This window comes from Polypterus senegalus, chromosome 5 (assembly GCF_016835505.1).
Source record: "Polypterus senegalus isolate Bchr_013 chromosome 5, ASM1683550v1, whole genome shotgun sequence".
Classification (NCBI taxonomy): Eukaryota; Metazoa; Chordata; class Cladistia; order Polypteriformes; family Polypteridae; genus Polypterus; species Polypterus senegalus.
Window position 1 is genome coordinate 164908326 of NC_053158.1, and position 19668 is coordinate 164927993.

The window sequence follows — 19668 nt, forward strand, 5'->3', positions numbered from 1 at the left end:
ATAAAAAAAAAAAAGGTCAATCGCAGTTTGTGTTTCCGGTTTCAGAATTTGGCTACAGTTGTGGCCAGTCTTCTTTCAATTCTCTATTACGAAGATGCTTTGGCATTTGTGCTTTTCCCAGATTAGACCTTGCATGCTCCTGACCATTCTTTTGCCTTGCCCTTTTTACAAATCATCTCCTGGTTATTCCGTCTTCTTGCAATAATCCTCAGGTGATTGTATGTTCTTTAACAATAACTAAACATTAAGTAGGCTAATTTATGTATTCTTTTATATAACATTAAGTTTAGCATGGTGCCAAAGATTGCTGATGTGATGTTTGTTAGTCAGACAAGTAAATAAGAGTTTCACTGTACTTTGTGACAATACTGCTACTACTACTATTACTACAAACTACTAAGTAAAGGAACACATTACAACTCTTTCTGGGGAAAAAAAGGCATCATAAATAGTATCTCCTGCTCTCTCCCACTTCTCAGCTCTCTCTTTTTACCCCTTTTTTTGCTTTTAGCTTCCTTTCTACTTGCCAGTGGACGTAGTCACCTTCCAGCTGTAGAGTTGCTGCATCACTGGCAGACAATGGTTATCAAAGTTCATCCCAGACTAATAACTGTGGTCAGGAATGGCATTCAAATGCTATTTGTCCTCCAGATCAACACACCTCCTACTCTGATCATGCACCTTTCAGCCATGATGTTAGTTTACAGTGTGCCAAAGCGATCAAGGATGATAACATGGTGTTCGGTGATGTGTGGAGTACAAGTCAAGCTCAAGTTATTTAACACACTAGTTGAAACTCATGTGGAATACTGTGCATGGTTTTGGACTCCATATAAAAAAATATGTACTGCAGCAGCACTACAGAAAGTTCAGGGAAGAATGACTGGGCTGATTCCAGGACTGACAGATACAGTATGAGGAAAGACTGAATCGTTTTAGTTTAAGCAAACAAAGATTAGGAGTTGACGTGATTGGGGTTTTTAAAATTATGAAGGGAATTAGTACAGTGGATACCTACTGGTGCTTTAAACAAAAGAGCACAGAAACACAGTTGAGAACTTATTACACAAAGTACCATAAACACATTACCAACATATGTAGTATTGTGGCTGCCTCGCAGTAAAGTGACTGGGATTCGTGCCCCAGTTCTCCCTGCATGGAGTTTGCATGTTCTTCCTGTGTTTGTGGTGGGTCTCCTCCCTCAGTCCAAAGACATGCAGGTTACGTGGACTGGCGATACTCAATTGGTCCTGGTATGTGTGTGTGTGTTCGCCCTGTGACGGGCTGGTGCCCTGTCCAGTGTTGGTTACTGCCCTGCACACTATAATAGTTGAAATAAGCTCCAGCACCCCCAATCTGTATTAATGACTAAGAAGGTTAGAATATGACTGACAAATGTAGTAGAACTTTAGGGAACTTCAAATTTCAACTTGATGTTATTCAGGATAATCTACACTAGGTGTCTGTAAAGGTGGTCATGGAGGGCCGTAGTGGATGCAGATTTTTGTTACAAACAAATTTCCTAATAAGAAGCTGATGAAGCACATATTACTCAAGTGACATTTTTAGGTTTTGTTTTAGTTGTCTCACTTGTTAAGATTCCCTACCCTTAATAGTCTGAATTCACTGTTTTTAATTGTTCCTTGTTAGCAATAAGATGCAAATGACAAAGTAACTAGACTCTCTTCATCTAAGTTATTTCCATTTATACCTGTGTGTATTCATCATGAATTACCTGGTTTATAAAAATTTTTAGAAGGAAATGGAAAAAGAAAAAAAAAAAAACCAAAGGCCTAAGAGTTCCGTCCACTCCGGGCTACAAATCATTTGAACAGCATCATTGGAAAGGAAAAAAATCTACAATATACAAATGACCTGACATGGCCGAATGACAACTAACAAGCCATAAAATTAAACATGCTCTGTCATTGGGGTCCGTGTACTTTTTGGTATTTGAAATTTCATGTTAGAAAAAAAAATAAAAAATGAAAATGAAACGGATTTTCAGATTTTGATTTTTGATTAAAGAATACAATGAAGGCAAATGTATTTTTTTAATTCTATGCTAACAAATAGCAGTCATAAACTTAAAATGACACATACTTTTCTGGATTTATTTGTGATGAAATAATGAAAGTGTAAAAGCTCAAAAACAACAAAACAGAAACACATTTTCATTGTCTGAAACTGGAGGTGCTTCTTCTGTGCGATTTTTAATGACACGTGTGAACAGCCCTCCCTCCTCACAACACATCGACCGTCTGCCTTAAAGTTACACTGCATGGCATCAGCAGAGGAAGACCATGACGTTGTTTTTCGAAACAGTAAAAGAGTGACACTCCGGGACGAGGACATGACTGCAGAAAAACTGCGTCGCATCTTTCAGGTAAAAATACAAGCTTTGCAAACCAGTCTACACGCCAGTGGCCAGTGTTTGCTGCAAGTGGTGAATTACCTGACCAGGTTGTTGACCTACAAAAACTTCCGGTTCAAACAAAATAAATAAAGGGCATTTTCTCGTTCTCGTTTCTTGCATTTTTCTTTTCTGATGTGCGAAAGAACAAAAGAAAAAAAGTAATTGTTTTTTGTGTTTTTCATTTTTCACTATTAAGTTGAAAATCAAATGTGTCTCTTTTTCTTTTTTAAATGATATTTTCAGAAATGAAAGTTCATATACTTTTTGGTATTTGAATTTCATTTTAGAAGCAAAAACGATAAAACGAAAATGAAAGGAATTTTCAGATTTTGATTTTTGATTAAAGAATAAAATGAGAGAAAATAAGGTATTTTGTAATTCTGTGATAACAAATAGCAGTCATAAAGTTAAAATTACACACACTTTTCTGGATTTATTTGTGATTCAAATAATGAAAGTGTAATAGCTTAAAAACAACAAAACAGATGCATTTTCGTTGTCTGAAACCGTAAGTACTTCTTCTTCTGCATGATTTTTGACGACACGTGCGAACCTCCCAACGTCCTCCTCACAAGACATCGACCGACGGCCTTGAAGTTACACTGGCATCAGCAGAGGATGGACCATCACGTTGTTTTTCAGAACAGTAAAACAGTGACATTCTGGGACGAGGACATGACTGCAGAAAGAGTCGCATCTTTCCGGTAAAAATACAAACTTTGCTTCATTGATGTAGCAGTTTTTTTATGAACATTATTGTTATTACTTACTGTGAAACAGCGAACATTTGGTGATTTCATTTACTAACACTAAGTCTGGCAGTTTTTATAGTGCTAGCATTTTGAATGTGTGTAAATGTGTGAATGGTTCCACATTGACAAATGTAACACATGTTAATAAAACTTTCTGTAAATCACGTCGCTCTACTAACGTGTTACACTTTTGCGCACTGTTAATACTCGAAACGTTTACTAGCTATAGTAGCCAGTAAAAGTCAATGAGCAACCATTCAAAATGCTAGCACTCTAAAAATTGCCAGACTTACTGTTACTCATTTTATTCTTTAATCAAAAATCTAAATCTGAAAATTCCTTTCATTTTCGTTTTTTCATGTTTGCTTCTAAAATGAAATTTTAAATACCAAAAAGTACACGGACCTTTCTCGTTCTTGTTTCTTGCATTTTTCTTTTCTGATGTGCGAAAGAACAAAAGGAAAGAAGTAATTGTTTTGTATTTTTCGTTTTTCCCTTTTAAGTTGAAAATCAAACAAGTGTCTCTTTTATCTTTTTTAAATGATATCTTCTGGAATGAAATTTCAAATACCAAAAAGTACATGGACCAATTGGTAAGGATGGCCTTCCAATTAAGCAATCAGGTGAAACAAAAACCTGCAGCCACTGTGCCCCTTCAGGCCCGACTTTGCAGATCCCTGATTTAACCAAATGAGATTGGCAGCCTTGTTGAGCTGAATGGCCTGTTCTCGTCAAGGCAAGTGCCAGGCCTCCAATTTCTTGTTTTGTTTTTTTCTTTCTGCCACCTATTGGTCCATCTTCTCACTAGTCCTCCAAGGTCTCGATATCTCTTGACGGCAGAGACCCTAAGCACAAAGCAGATTGGTTCTTGCTGGCATCACCTGGAGATGTGGCATGTGTCCCCTCAGGGTAACACACTGCCTGCCTTACTCTCATGTGCTCAAAACACTTTCTCATGGTGCTTACCAGTGAGTACTGGTGAACTCTCAGTGCTCACTTGGGTGTGTATAAGACTCTTTGTTTTGTGCCGTACATGTACCTTTACACAGGAAAGCTTTTAATAAATATATGAGAATTGTCTGCTTCTTTTGTTATTAAAAATAAAAATTAGAGATATCCTGTACAATAAAAACAAGAGTTTATTATTGTGCTGTGTGAACCATTATCCCATCAAACAGATACTAAAATGAGATGAGAGGAAAAGCAGCAACTTCAGAAATAAAACAAAGAACGAGCAGACTGGGACATTCATTAGTGAGATAATCATAATAAATTTTTATGTGCTAAATTAAAAAAAGAAACCTGTGAGGCAGCTTTCCAATCTTACAAAAGCAAACAAAGCAATGGACGAATTTGATTCAAAGGCAGTCGAAGAAACAAAGATTAGAATTCTTAATAATCTGCTGGGGCAAAGTGAAATTCATGGTTAATGGCACAACAAAGCACTTCCATACACCAGCGGAGGCAGAAATTATCTCCATCGAAACACATCAGAGACTCCCAGAGAAGGAGCTTTTAAATAACTAACAAGGGATTAAACCTCTTTTCAGCCTGAAATTTGACTAACTTTCACGTGCATGCTCATTAAGTACACTTTGCTTTAGAAAGTAAATGCAAAAGAAGGTTCATCTGCAAACCAATGCCCTGCGGACATCTGTTGTCAGCATTCTCTGACTAGAATGTACACGAGATAGGCCAAATAATTATCTTTTCGTTAACGAACACATAACGGCATCAGAAATATTGAAAGTTCAGCATGTGACTCATCTACCATCCCATACTTTCCTAAAATGTAATTAGACAGAGGCAGCTTAGTCATGGTTATTGGCTGCATATTATATGAAAATGCTAATGTGTGTGTGTGTGTGCCATTTTGTTCAGCTGAAAGCTTTTTTTCATTTCGAAACACAAATTAATAGTTGTCTAAGTAGTCATCATTGCAGGTCGTTGCACTATTTTTTGGATACCTCACATTTTGTTTAGAGCCACCCTCTTGCTTGACAGGAGAGATATAAAGGCAAAAAAGCTTTACACGGTGTAAAATGTGTGTTGTTAAAATGTTATACTTGAATACACCAATTTAATTGAAAATGCTCCCATTTTCTGTGAGTTGTCAAACCATTCTGGTTTCCAAATTGCTTCTTCTTTGCATGCCTTTTAGACGATCTCCTGCTGAGAAGGATCCATCTTATAGGCTTATAACACACACACACACACACGCACACACATATATCTGCTGTGTCTGTAACTGAAAAAGAAGAGAGAAGGAGCAGATGCACTCAACTGGACTTCAAGGTAGAACTTTTTTACAATCATGATCCATCAGCCTCCTTTTTTCCTTCTCTTTATATTATATAGAACCCCAAAGGTTATTTACCATGTTGTTCTGTAAAAAAAACTCAAATAAAAAAACCAATTATCCTTGAATTTGAAGAACACAAATCATTTTCTGATTTTCTTAGATATTTTTCACAATTTTTCTTCATTCATCTATTTAAAAGCCTCGGTATTGAATGCATTGTTCAACAGCTTTTACACTTTAATGTTTATAATTGCTCTGTAAAGTGTTTTTTTGGAAGGCAATTTAAATTTACTGTAAGTGAAGTATGAGGGCTTCACTATTTTGAGATGTTCTTTCTTTCTCCCACACTCACAGAATTCATTTTTTGTGTGTGTGTGTGTGTGTGTGTGTGTGAACCTAACCTAATAAGTGAAAAGACCAGTCCTTGCGCCCAAGAGGCTTCTGCACTGGCACCCCACAGGACTCATTCGCTGTTAAGCCATTTTTAGTGCATAAACAGTGCAAATGTTTTCGGGGACAGTTTCTACCTTAGAGGCAGGCAGCTTTCACCTGAGCAACATATTTCAAAGGGACTAATAATGAACATGTGAAATATGCATGAGCCAGAGATAGAAAAAAAAAATCACTTCTGGAGAGCAGTATCTTGCCAATCAGTGATATTTCATCTTAACAAGCAGTCTTCATGAATGTTATGAAATAAACAGCAATAACGTATCACTTTTGTAAAAGATGATCTGTACATTATGATGGCCGAAAGAGATTATTGGCAGCTTGTTTTTTAACTGGAGTCTGTACTCACACACTTAGTTGATGTGTTAGATTATACTGAATGAAATTTTAAAACTGCAATTATACTTGTATTTTTTAAAAATAAGTAGGGTAACACTGCAAGTATGAAAAGCCAACTGAATTTTAGCTCTCACTGAATGGTCAATACAGTATATATTGTAATATCGAGGTAATTTGCTTTTGCTCTTGTGTTCTGTAAATTTCTATAAGTTGTATGCTGCCTGCCTCAGGTGGCAATGTGGATATTTGCAGATTGAGATAAAAGATGCCAGATTCTCTACTGCTGATTTTAACTTCTCCCTCACTGTGTTGTGAATTTGTCGGAAATAAAAGGGGCAGGAAATTTTTTTCCACATACACTCCATTTTATTTATGTTAATTAACATAACAAAGCTTCATTAGATCTTTTACATCCTACAGTTGCTATAAAAAGTATTCACCACCCTTTTATTTTATTGTTATTCAACATTGAATAAAAGTGAATTTAATTTGGCTGTTTTGACACTTATCAACAAAAACACACTCTTTAATGTCAAAATGAAAACATATTGACAATATATATATAACAAATATAAATAAATCACCGTGTAACAACTCACCCCCTTCAGGTCAGTATTTAGTAGATGCACCCTTGGCAGCCATGACAGCCTTGAGCCTGTGTACTCTATCTGCTTTGCACATCTGGACACTGCCTTCTTCCCCCATTCTTCTTTGCAAAAATGACTCAAACTCTGAAAGGTTAAAACTGCAAACAGATCCAACAAAGTGGTCTAAATTCATTGTAAATATAAAACACAATACAATTGACCACATGAGTATTCACCCCGTTTGCAGTAGCATTTAATAGATGCAACTCTGGTAGCCATGACAGCCCTGAGTCTGTGTGCAGAAGTCTCTGTCAGTGTTGCACATTTGGACACTTCAGTTTTTTTCCCATTATTCTTTGCAAACCTTCTCAAGCTCTGTCAGACTGCGTGAGGATTGTGAGTGAACAGCCTTTGCCTAGTTCAGCCACAAATTTGCATTTGGATTGAGATCTCGGCACTGACTCATTTCACTCCAGGACATTAACATTGTGGTTTTTAAGCCATCCCTGTATAGCTTTGGATTTATGTTTGGGGTCATTGTCTTGCTGGAAAATATATCTTCTCCAAAAGCTTTCTTGCAGACTGCATCAGGTTCTCCTCCAGGATTTCCCAGCATCTTTATCTATTTTAGCCTTCCAAGTCTTCCAAGGCCTGCTGGAGGAAAGCATCACCGCACCATGATCTTCCCACCACCATGCTTCACGGCATGGATGGTGTGTTTTGACAATGTGCAGTGTTTGGCTTGTGCCAGTAGGATGACCAGAGAGCTCAATTTTGCTCTCATCAGATCAAAGAACCTTCATGTAGCTGAGTCTCCCGTGTGCCTTATAGCAAACCTAAGTCAAGATACCATGTGCATTTTTTTAAGATTGGCTTCCTCTTTGCCACTCTCCCATAAAGCTACAACTTGTAGAACACCTGGATAACCATTGATATCTGCAGAGTATCTCCAGTCTCAGTAACTGTGGCTTATCACTGCTTCAGAATTCTCAAGAAGTTCTTGTTCTTTCATAATCACTTGTTTCTTGTGGATGGCCACAAGCAGATTTATAGTTGTGCTCCACTTTTTCCTTTTCGTAATCATTAATTTAACTGGACTCAAAGAATAATTAGTGACTTGGATATTTTATTTTTTGCTTCCATCCCCTAAATTGTGCCTTTCAATCAGCTTTTCAGGGAGTTGCTTGGAATGTCCTTTTGTTTTCATTGCTTAGGTTAGGCCTCCATACTGACTTGCCACAAGTTATCCTTTCCACATGTAGATGCATTTATACTACAATCAAGTGAGACCCCTTGACTACAGAGAGGTGGCCTCCATTGAACTAAATCTGTGACTTCTAAGGGTGGGTTTATACTTCACGCCCAGAAAATGTACATGTAGGCATCATGGCTGCCATGTGTTCCCAGCGTTCATTTGAGCACATCCTCAGAAATTAACATGACACGAGTTGCATTAGCAGAATAAATTCTATGTCAACAGCAGCTCTCACTTTAGTATTAAATCTTTCCACCTTACTATTTACATTATCCTCGCTATTATAGTTGGCACTATAAACGGACTGATTGCTTAGAATGTTTGTAAGTTTTAAAGCTGCTGCTGTTTTGGATGGGCAGAGATGAGTGCTATATGCGTTATTGATATTTGGAATAGGAACTAAACTATTTTTAAGTAGCGCCGCTCTGTGTGTATTTTTTGTTTAATCTGTGATCTGTTTTTAATACATTGTTCCTCTAAAATAGTAATTTTAATTAGATTATTGGAGTTTATGCCGTATTGCCTAGATTTTCTTAAGCATTGAGATTGCTTATTACAGTATTAATGTTGTGCACTTTAACGGAAGATTCTATTAGACACTTATCATGTCTTAGCACAACAGTATCATTTCAGAAGTTGTTAAGAGCAGAGATAGATAGTTAAGATAAACGTTTTACCTTAAATATGTTTTCGGAGAGGACCCGGGCGCTGAAACTGTTCGGATGCAGGCTATCTCGCTTGAAGAAATGCGGCCTTTCCAAAAAGAGATTCCAATTGTTGACGAAACCGATGTCTTGCTTCTTGCAGAAATCCTGTAGCCAGTTGTTCAATCCTAGCAGAAGACTGTAGTACTCGTTGGGTCATCTGACGAGAGGTAGTGGACCCGAAATGAAGATCTTTGCCGATGGGGTCCTCTCCTTTGTGTCTTTAATCAAAGCTGCGAAGTCAACCTTGAGAATTTCTGATTGTCGGTGCCTTATATCGTTTATGCCGGTATGCAAAACGATTGCTCCAACTGTCCTCTCCTTGTGCTTCTCGTAGATTGCCGGCGCACGTCTCATCACATCTCGGACACGAGCACCAGGAAAACAAAAAACAAACGATTTTCCATTAGGGCATGCGATGTTAAGGTTTCTAACAATAGAATCAGTTACCACTATTACATCACCAGGGGCTGAAGGCGAACCGGGGACACGGAGAGGGTTGAACCGGTTCTGAGATAGGACGCTCGGCTGTGCCGATGGAGGTGCTCTGGCCTTGAACCCCTGCCTGCATAGCTGAAATCCACTAAGGTCATCAGCGGTGTCGCTCCTACGAGACGCGGGGTTGAGGTCGGCACAACGCAGGGTTGATGTTACAAAGATGGCGAGGACGGTTTATCCAGTAGCCGGGCCTACAGATATCTAAGGTATCTCTGTCGGGACAGGAGTTTCTGAATCTGTTCGTCGAGTGCCTGGAGTTCTTCTACTACGACTGCAACGCGATTTACCCCACTGTCAGCCATTGTCTGCTTCTGCTTCGTGCCCTAGGTGAAATGAGAGAGAGAGAGGGAGAGAGAGAGGTTAGCTAGACCCTAGATTCAGGGATAGTGGCAGAATGTTGAAGAGGTTAAAAGAGTCTTTTTAGATGACTGGCAACAGCAAACATATTGTCAGTGAAGACTTTGAATATGCAAGAAAGTTATTGTTGGAATCTGAATACTACAGAGATATTGCTATCATGGTTCTTCTTTCGAAGGGGAAACTGGGTACAGGTGCAGTATTTCAGCTTAGTAGGCTGAGGAATGAACCAGAAGAATTTAAATCTATTGTTTTTATGTAGTCTAAGGCATTTTAATATAAAACTTTCAAATCTAAGAATAGTTTGGCTTTCAGATTGATTGCTGAAAGCAAAAGCTTTCTTTTGAATGAGTAAATTATTCAAATAAATAACTTACAAGTGCTACCAATTTTTCGGAAAAAGTCTATGGCTGGCTGAGTGTATTTAGGTTCTCGGATTAAGAGCTTTCCTGGACCTGTTTTGGAAAAGCGCTGTTAATGCAGTAGAATTGTTTTTTTTTTAATGTTGTTTCATGCCTTAAATTAGCACTGACTACTTTGCTCCTTGCACAGTGGCCCTCATGTTCTGATAGACTGGATAAGAACTGTCTCAATGACAAATGACACATGATGCTAATTTGACCTTTGATAACCCGGCACTGCACACAAGGAGCTACGCTGGACGTAATCTGTCACAAGAAAACACATTCCACTTAATGGATTGACTGCCTCCAGATGTTAGTGCAGTTGAATTCTTGCTTGCCCATCTTACTCTACCAGGTCACTGAAGGTTACGATGCCTGTCTGTCACTTTTTCATGTGACGGGCTTTGATATAACTGAACTAAAAGACATGTCCCAGTAGATCATGTTTGATGTACCTGCTGCATATAGGAGTGCTGGATCTTGAAATTTATTAGAGGTCACAACAATGGCTACTGTTCCATTAGTTTCAATGTTTCCCCCTGCCATTTCATCATCCTGGGTATATTATAAGGGCTTTTCAGAAATGTTCTAGTTATGTTTCCAAATGGGAAAGAGTGCAAACAATTCCCAGCTCTTTTCAAGAGATTACTTCAGCTGAATTCAAAAAAGGTCAGAGGTGCACTTTGCAATTTATGCTTGTGTAACAGCTTATTCTCTGATGCCAGGTTCTTGGCTCGTGCGCTTACTCCTCCTGTCACAGTAAGTACTGACAAGGAAGACAGGCAAGGGTCATCATATGACAGAACAAAATTTGAGTGATTTTAAGCCATAAAGAAAATTGCATCATTCACATTGCCGTCAGGTTCCATTGAAGCCCCTACAAAAAGCACTATTTAAACAGCAGTTAATGTAGCCACCAAAGCAATGAAATTGCAATTAGAATGTTTGAAAAGAGTTGTCATAGTAAATCACTTTGGGTTAGCTGAATAAAGAAAGTCCAAAGTACATTTAGTTGTAAACAACATTGAATCACAGTCAATTTAATTTGACACTGATCAACAAAAAAAGACTCTTTAACATTCATGTGAAAACAGATCTCTACAAAGGGGTATAAATGAATTACACAATAATCACATACTGTAAGTATTTATTCCCTTTAATATGACCCACATAAGTCATCAGTGGTGCAGCCAATTGGTTTCGGGTTTATACTTCATGCAACGTGTGCGCCTGTGGATGCTACTGCTGTGCATGTGTTGTACTGTTTATACTTGCGCGTGTACTTTGCGTAAATCTGGAAGACTCCACCAAGTGTGAAAATGTTTTGCTTTGCTGTGTTGTGAATTGCCTGAAACATCCATCAAATTACGAAGACACCTTTCCACAATATCTCTGAAAAGGATTGATGTGTAATGATTAAATCCATAAATCCAGGGATGTGCCCATTCCAGCAAGCATTGGGCACAAGCAGAAACAATCCCTGCATGGGGCATCAGCTCATCGCAAAGTGAACACAAGCACACACTGAAGCTGAATTTTAAATCGCATATTAATCAGATCACTAGGACAGCATTTTTTCACTTAAGAAACATAGCTAAAGTTAGACCTCTTATATCACTGAAAGATGCTGAGAAATTAGTTCACGCATTTGTTTTCAGTCGACTAGATTACTGTAACGCACTCCTCTCAGGACTACCCAAAAAGACATAAATCGTTTGCAACGAGTGCAGAATGCAGCTGCTAGAATCCTAACTAGGAAAAGAAAATCTGAGCACATCTCTCCAGTTTTGATGTCACTACACTGGTTACCTGTGTCATTCAGGATTGACTTTAAAATTCAGCTTATGGTTTATAAAGCCTTAAATAATCTCGCCCCATTTTATATATCGGAATGTCTGAAACCTTATATTCCAAATCATAACCTCAGATCCTCAAATGAGTGTCTCCTTAGAATTACAAGAACAAAACTTAAAAGAAGTGGTGAGGCGGCCTTCTGCTGCTATGCACCTAAAATCTGGAATAGCCTGCCAATAGGAATTTGCCAGGCTAATACAGTAGAGCACTTTAAAACACTGCTGAAAACACATTACTTAAACATGGCCTTTTTATAACTTCACTTTAACTTAATCCTGATACTCTGTATGTTCAATTTCCTCATAATAACTATTCATGGTGGCTCTAAAATCCGTACTGACCCCTACTCTCTCTTCTGTGCGCCACCACCACCTACTCAAAGCATCATGATGCTCCAACAATGATGGATGGATTAAAAGTCAGAAGTCTACGAGACCATCATCATCAAGTCCTTCCGTGAAAACCCTAAATCCAAAAAGGACTGTTTCATTTATGTTAGGTAGAATGCCCAGAGGGGACTGGGCAGTCTCATGGTCTGGAATCCTACAGATTTTATTTTTTCTCCAGCCGCCTGAGTTTTTTGTTTTTCTGTCCCCTGGCCATTGGACCTTACTCTTATTCTATGTTAATTAATGTTGACTTATTTTATTTTCTTACTGTATCTTTTATTTTTCTATTCTTCATTATGTAAAACACTTTGAGCTACTTTTGTATGAAAATCTGCTATATAAATAAATGTTGTTGTTGTTGTTGTTGAACCCATCAAACACGGCCAAGTCATTCCTTCTGTGATGTCCAATCACTATCTCTTCTTGTTGTGCTCCATTCGTCTATGCCCCCATCCTGTGTTGTCACCTAGTAGTTTATTTTAGCCATTATTTTCAATACTGACTTTAGTACATCTTAATATTGTGACTCTCTTGTTGTTTAGCCAGAGTTCATCTTTAAGTAAAGCAAGCCTTCCAGAAATCAGGTATCTGCTTCTTATGGCCTGCACCACAATAAGATCATTTTAATTTGCTCCTTTCTGCTTACCAGGCCTCGTAATGAGTGGAATATGAGGTGAGACACAAAAATAATCAGACTGGGCTTGGGGCTTTCCTGGAAAACCATCTGAAGGTCAGTCGGATATGAATCATAGAACTATATCCCCTCCTACACACCATCTCAAACCGCCGACCAGCTAGGTATATCCTGTGAATAGCCCAGTTAGTATTTCCACAACAATCACTACATGAGTTACATGAGCGAATCAACATCAAATTTCTCGCGAAATTGAACAAAATGGCCACATAAACTTATGAAATGATAAAAGCAGTGTATGGTGATAACAGTTTGTCTTGCACACAAGTTTTTGAGTGGCACAAACGTCTCAAGGAAGGACAAGAAAATGTGGAAGACGTTCAACACCCAGGTTAAGAGGGGGTGCAGTGCTTCACTAAGACAACGTTCCCGCGCACAATGCTTTTTCCATAAAGCAGTTTTTGACTGACAAAAACATTCCTCTCCTCAATCTTCCTCCCTATTTGCCCAATTTAGCTCCCTGTGATTTTTACTTGTTCCCAAAAATCAAAAGTGACCTGAAGGGAACACATTTTTCTTAAATTGATGAAGTGAAGACAGAAACGGTGAGCCTGTTGAAGAGCCTCAAGCAAGAATATTTCCAGCACTGTTTCAATCAATGGAAGATACATATGGAGCAGTGTAGAGATCAGGAGGGAGAGTATATAGAAGGTGACAACGTTTAGAATGCTGTAATTCATCAATAAATATTTTTTATTCACCAATCCGTATTCCCTCTGACCTCCATCCTCCATTCCCCCTCAACTATAACTGGCCTTTCAAATAACGAAAAATACCTATCTGATTAGATGTGGTCATAACTCATTGAAACAATTAAACTGCATGCTCACCGAACACATTATTAGCAACAACTGTACACCTGCTTATCCATGCAATTATCTAATTAGCCAATTATATGGCAGCAGTGCAATGCATAAAATCATGCAGATACAGTTCAGGAGCTTCAGTTCATTGTCCTATCAAACATCAGAATTGGGAAAAATGTGATCTCGGTAATTTCTACAATGCCATGACAGGTTGGTTTGAGTATTTTAGTAACTGCTGATTTCCTTTACGCACAAGAGCCCCAAGAGCTTAGTCAGAATGGTATGAAAAACAAAAAACATCAAGTTCTGCGGATGGAAATGTCCTTATTGATAAGAAAGATCAGAGGAGAAAGACCAGAGTTGTTCAAGCTGACAGAAAGGCAACAGTACCTCAGATAAATCACTGTGGTGAGTAGGAAATAATTTTTTACAGTACACAACATTATGAACCCTTTGGTAGATGGGCTACAGCAGCAGGATACCATATAGGCTTCCACTGCTTTCAACCAAGAACAGAAAGCTACTGCTACAGTGGGTAGAGGCTCATGAAAACTGGAAAAATGTAGGCTGGTCTTGATTTCTGCTGAGGCAAACAGAGGGTAGGGTCAAACTTTGGTCAGCATGAATCCATGTACCCAACCTACCTTGTGTCAATAGTCCAGGCTGGTGGTGGTGATGTAATGGTTTAAGGAAGGTGTTCTTGGCACACTTTAGGTCGGTTAATACCAATCAACCATCACCTGAATGCCACATCCTAGTTGAGTAATTTTTGCTGACCGTGTACATCCCTTCATTAACACAAATTACCCATCGTCTCATAATTACTTCCAGCATGATAATGCACCATTTCACAAAGCAAATGTCATCTCAAACTGGTTTCATGAACATAACAATGAGTTTAGTGTTCTTTAGTGGCCTACCAGTCACTGCATCTGAATCCAATAGAGTACACTTGGGATGTCATAGAAGAGGAGACTCACACCATGAATGTGCAGCTGACAAATCTGCTGAAAACATGATCCAGTCAAGTCAACATGGACCATCTTTCCAACATCTTGTGGAATCCATGCAATGAAGAATTAAGGCTGTTTTGAGGGGAAAAATAAGACCCTACCTTGTATTAGTATGGTGTTCCTAATAATGTGTCCAATGAGTGTACAATTTTATAACTTTAGTAAATGAACAATTGAATTGTGGTTTGCAGCACTTACCTTGGGTCTAATCTAAATAGCTGACCTACAACATTTTGATTGCACCTTAGTCAAAGTTGAAAAGGTCAAGTTGAAGGAAAGCAGATCTTGTGTACAGTTTGGACAATTATCCATCAGTCAGATTTTTAAGTAACAGATCCTGTTCAAGAATAGCAGAGCAAGATTCCTTGTGTATTAGTTCAGATAACATTTTCATTTAAACACAAACACACACGATGAAATAAGATCAATAGAATCAATTGTAAACATTCATCCATACATTTTCCAACCTGTCTAATCCATTTCAAGGTCACGGTGGTCAATTGCAACTAATCAGACTAAAAAGCATTAATTATTAGATATTTTATATTGCCATTATCAAATACCATATTCCACTAACACAATTCCATAAAGCAATTGTTGCCTTTAAATTAGACAGATCTATCTTGTAAGGGTTGAAAAATGCATTTATAATCAATTTCACTTAAGGCTTATTTCCTTTTAAAATGCATGTCACTCCCAGGCAGTGTGCTAGGGTGATATTAAACTTGTCACATGTCTGAAATGGAGAAAATGTATCAGAGGACAATCAGTTTATTGAAGCTGCCTAGCTGTTAAAGCTGACTTCCGTCTTGAAAATAGAATGAGAAACAGGCCCAGACCTATAAAATTAATCTTCTGATTGGTACTTTGCAGGGCCAATCCCTAGCTAATAGCATGATTATATGTTTCTTCCTGATCAGAACTGGGACCTTTGTCAGACAGCATGAGTCTAATTTCTTTTTTGATTTATGGTATTTCTATGCATATATGCATGGAAGCAGCAGTGTTATAAGGGTTCAAAAAATATCATGATAGAATAATTTACAGACTATAGTAAAAGGCTGCTAGCTAATTGTGTGTGTCATTTTTGTTTGAGTAAAGTTGAACTTTCTCATTTTATGTGGTGGTGCAGGGCAGACCCAGCACTGAAAAGGGCCAGTCCAAACATCAGATAAAGCCAAAATAATGATGTGAAGGGATGATCAAAGCATACACCTCATGAAAAAAATAAAATAATATTTGATTTGAGTATGTACAGTATGTCATGGTTTGTTTCTACAGCCTGCTGCAAAGAAAAACATAGCAAGGTCCAAATAAAATAAAGAAGACAAAAAAAAGGTACACATACTCAAAAGGAAATTCCTTAAGCTGAGAAAAATAATATGTATGTTTAGAAGGAAGGAAAATCATAAGTAAGTAATTGCATCCAGAGAGAAAAAATACATGACTGGGCCACAAAAATTCACAAAATAGAGTCTGAATTAGCATAAGCCACTCTAATTCATAAAAATTGTAGTGATTTACCTCATGAGATAGAAATACATAATTAATAAGAATAGCTGTGTCATATACAGTATTTAAAAATTAAAATTTGTACTTTAAATAAAATGTTTAAAACTAAATGTTCTCAGTTGTAATAGAAACTTAACCTTTGGAGAATAGTTCTTAGAGGGCTAAGGATCATATATCAAAAATATTATCATATTTGAACCTCGAAATAGCATAAAACGACACTCCACATGCCTATATTACCCTAGCCCTATTTTTTTCAAAATTTTGTGAAAAGGAGTAACTTTGAGACTTTGTATCCAATGTGACAGATAGGGGGCGCTATCGCTCCCTTGAACCCCTGTCCACGACTCCAGACACCAGGTAAAAGTCCAAATGATGACTTTATTAAATCACCACAGTACACAAAGCACCCTCTTTTCCACTATACTCACACAAATCAACAATAACATTAACAATAAACAATCCTCCAACTCCCAGACGCGTTGCCACCCTTCCACCCAGGTCAGCTCGCTGTCTGGGAGCTCTCATAGTCCTTTTATATATCCTGACCCGGAAGTGTTCCAATCCCCAGTCCATGTGACTCTCAATCGCTTCCGGGTCAGGCACAAGTCCTTTTCTTCTCACTCCGGAAGCACATTGCGGCTTGGGGATATTGGCCGGGATAAACGGCTGGCCATACACCACACCAATTACGGTGTGAACCCCAAGGGTTGGTTAAAGTCCTTCTGATCATTTTTGCTGAAGACACCTATTGGTTTAATCTTTACATTAAGGGTGTAATTTTCTGCAGAAAATATGGTCCAGAGTGGTTTATAAATTTTTTTTTCGGGTCTAGAGGTATATAAATAGAGAGGAACCCCAAACAGCTTGATATCTTGCTTAACTAGGCATCAAGACGAGTTGACTGTTATATGTGGGAAATTTCTCATACTAGTGAGACAGGAGAACCAAAAAAAAAATTGCTGATTTCAAAGCAATATTAAGCAATTCTTAACACCAACAAAAAATCCATGACATATACAAATAATTGGGATAGGTGAAAGGATGGCAAGTTGCAGATGATGCTGTTGATGATGTTTTTAGTATCGACTTCACTATTGACCCTTCTTGGACAGGTAACATATGCCTTCTTGGACAGGTAACATATGTGAACTTGTAACTACATGGTGGCCATTATATACAATACAATACAATACAGTTTATTTTTGTATAGCCCAAAATCACACAGGAAGTGCCGCAATGGGCTTTAACAGGCCCTGCCTTTTGACAGCCCCCCAGCCTTGACTCTCTGAGAAGACAAGGAAAAACTCCCAATAAAACCTTGTAGGAAAATGGAAGAAACCTCGGAAAAGGCAGTTCAAAGAGAGACCCCTTTCCAGGTAGGTTGGGCGTGCAGTGGGTGTCAAAAGTAGGGGGTCAATACAATACAATATACAGAACAGAACAATTCATTAAGACAGCATAATAATAAAAATTTTAGAATTACGGTTTAACAGTAGATGATATGACATAATTAGGTTTGGATATTTTTAGAGTCCTGGAGACCTCATCCATCTAGCTGCCTCCCCATTTGGCCATGCCACGGCTGAAACGTTGCTCCGATGAAAGGACCCCTCTTTCCCATGATTCCTGTGATCCTCCATCAGGGATGACTTTACCATAGGCAGGCAAACAACTTGGCAGGTGGGCCGTGGCACCAATGGCCACATTTGGGTACCGAGAAAAGAAACAGAATAGGTGAGGGTTAGTATTCAAATATAATTATCATGTTACTCATGTTTTAGTGCTAATGACTAACAACAGAGATGCAGTATGTACAGTTAATCAGCAGCTCTAGTCAGGATATGCTAAACTGAAGTAGTGAGTCTTCAGCCGGGATTTAAAGGCTGAGACCGAGGGGCATCTCTTATGGAAGCAGGAAGACCATTCCACAGTTTAGGGGCCCTGTAACTAAAAGCTCGACCTCCCACTGTTATTTTATTAATCCTTGGAATCCTAAGCAGACCGGCATCTTGAGATCTTAATGTGCTCAGGTTTGTAAGTCATGATAAGTTCAGACAAGTAAGCGGACCTTGGCCATTTAATGCTTTATATGTTAAAAGGAGGATTTTGAAATCTGCCCTAAACTTAACTGGGAGCCAGTGTAAAGATTTAAGAACTGGGGTTATGTGTTCATATTTTCTTGTTCTTGTAATAATTCTTGCAGCGCATTTTGGATTAACTGGAGGCTGTATAGAGAACAGTTTGAACAGCCAGTGAACACCGCATTGCAGTAGTCAATCCTACTAGAGATAAATGCATGAATTAATTTCTCACAATCCTGTTTATTTAGAAAGCCTTAATTTCCTAATATTTTTAAGATGGAAAAACATGTTTTGGACGACTTTGTAATATGCTTTAAATGACATGCTAGAGTCAAAGATAACTCCTAGATTGCGGGCTGATTCAGTAAAATTAATTGGGATTCCAACTGAGTTAAATGACGACAAAATATTGCTGTGATCAGCGTCATTCCCTCCAACAATTAACATCTCTGTTTTATCTGTATTTAAAGACAAGTAGTTCTCATTCATCCATTCCTTTAATTCACTAACACAACTAATTAAAGACAACATCGGAGAAACTTCATTTGATTTAAATGAAAGGTATAACTGGGTGTCATCTGCATACGAGTGAAAATTAACATTATGTTTCCTAATGAGAGATCCCAGTGGAAGCATGTAAAGTGAAAACAGTAAAGGTCCCAGTACTGAGCCCTGCGGACACCATATTGAACTTCTGTGTATAATGATGGAGTACTGTCTGCACATTTCTGTACATACTGGAATCGATTTGATAAATAAGAACTGAACCAAGCGAGCACGGGCCTGTAAGCCCAACATCGTTTTCTAGCCTGTGCAGTAAAATAGAATGGTCAATGGTGTCAAATGCTGCACTTAAGTCCAACAACATAATTACAGTGGAATTTCCTTCATCAGAGGATATCAGAATGTCATTTACAACCCGTGTTAGTGCCGTTTCTGTACTATGACCAGTGCGAAAGCCAGACTGGAATTTCTCAAATAAATTGTAATGCGTAAGGTGTGACTGAAGCTGACTGGCGACTACTTTCTCTAGTATTTTAGAGAGAAATGGTAAATTTGAAATAGGCCTATAGTTATTTAGTATGTGTGGGTCTAGGTCTGACTTTTTAAGTAAAGGTTTAATGACTGACACTTTTAGTGCATCAGGTACGGTGCCATGCAGTAATGAACTATTGATAATGGTTAAAATAGGCTGCAAGAACATCCATTGCACTTTTACTAGTTTTGTTGGCACTGGATCTAGGGAACAAGT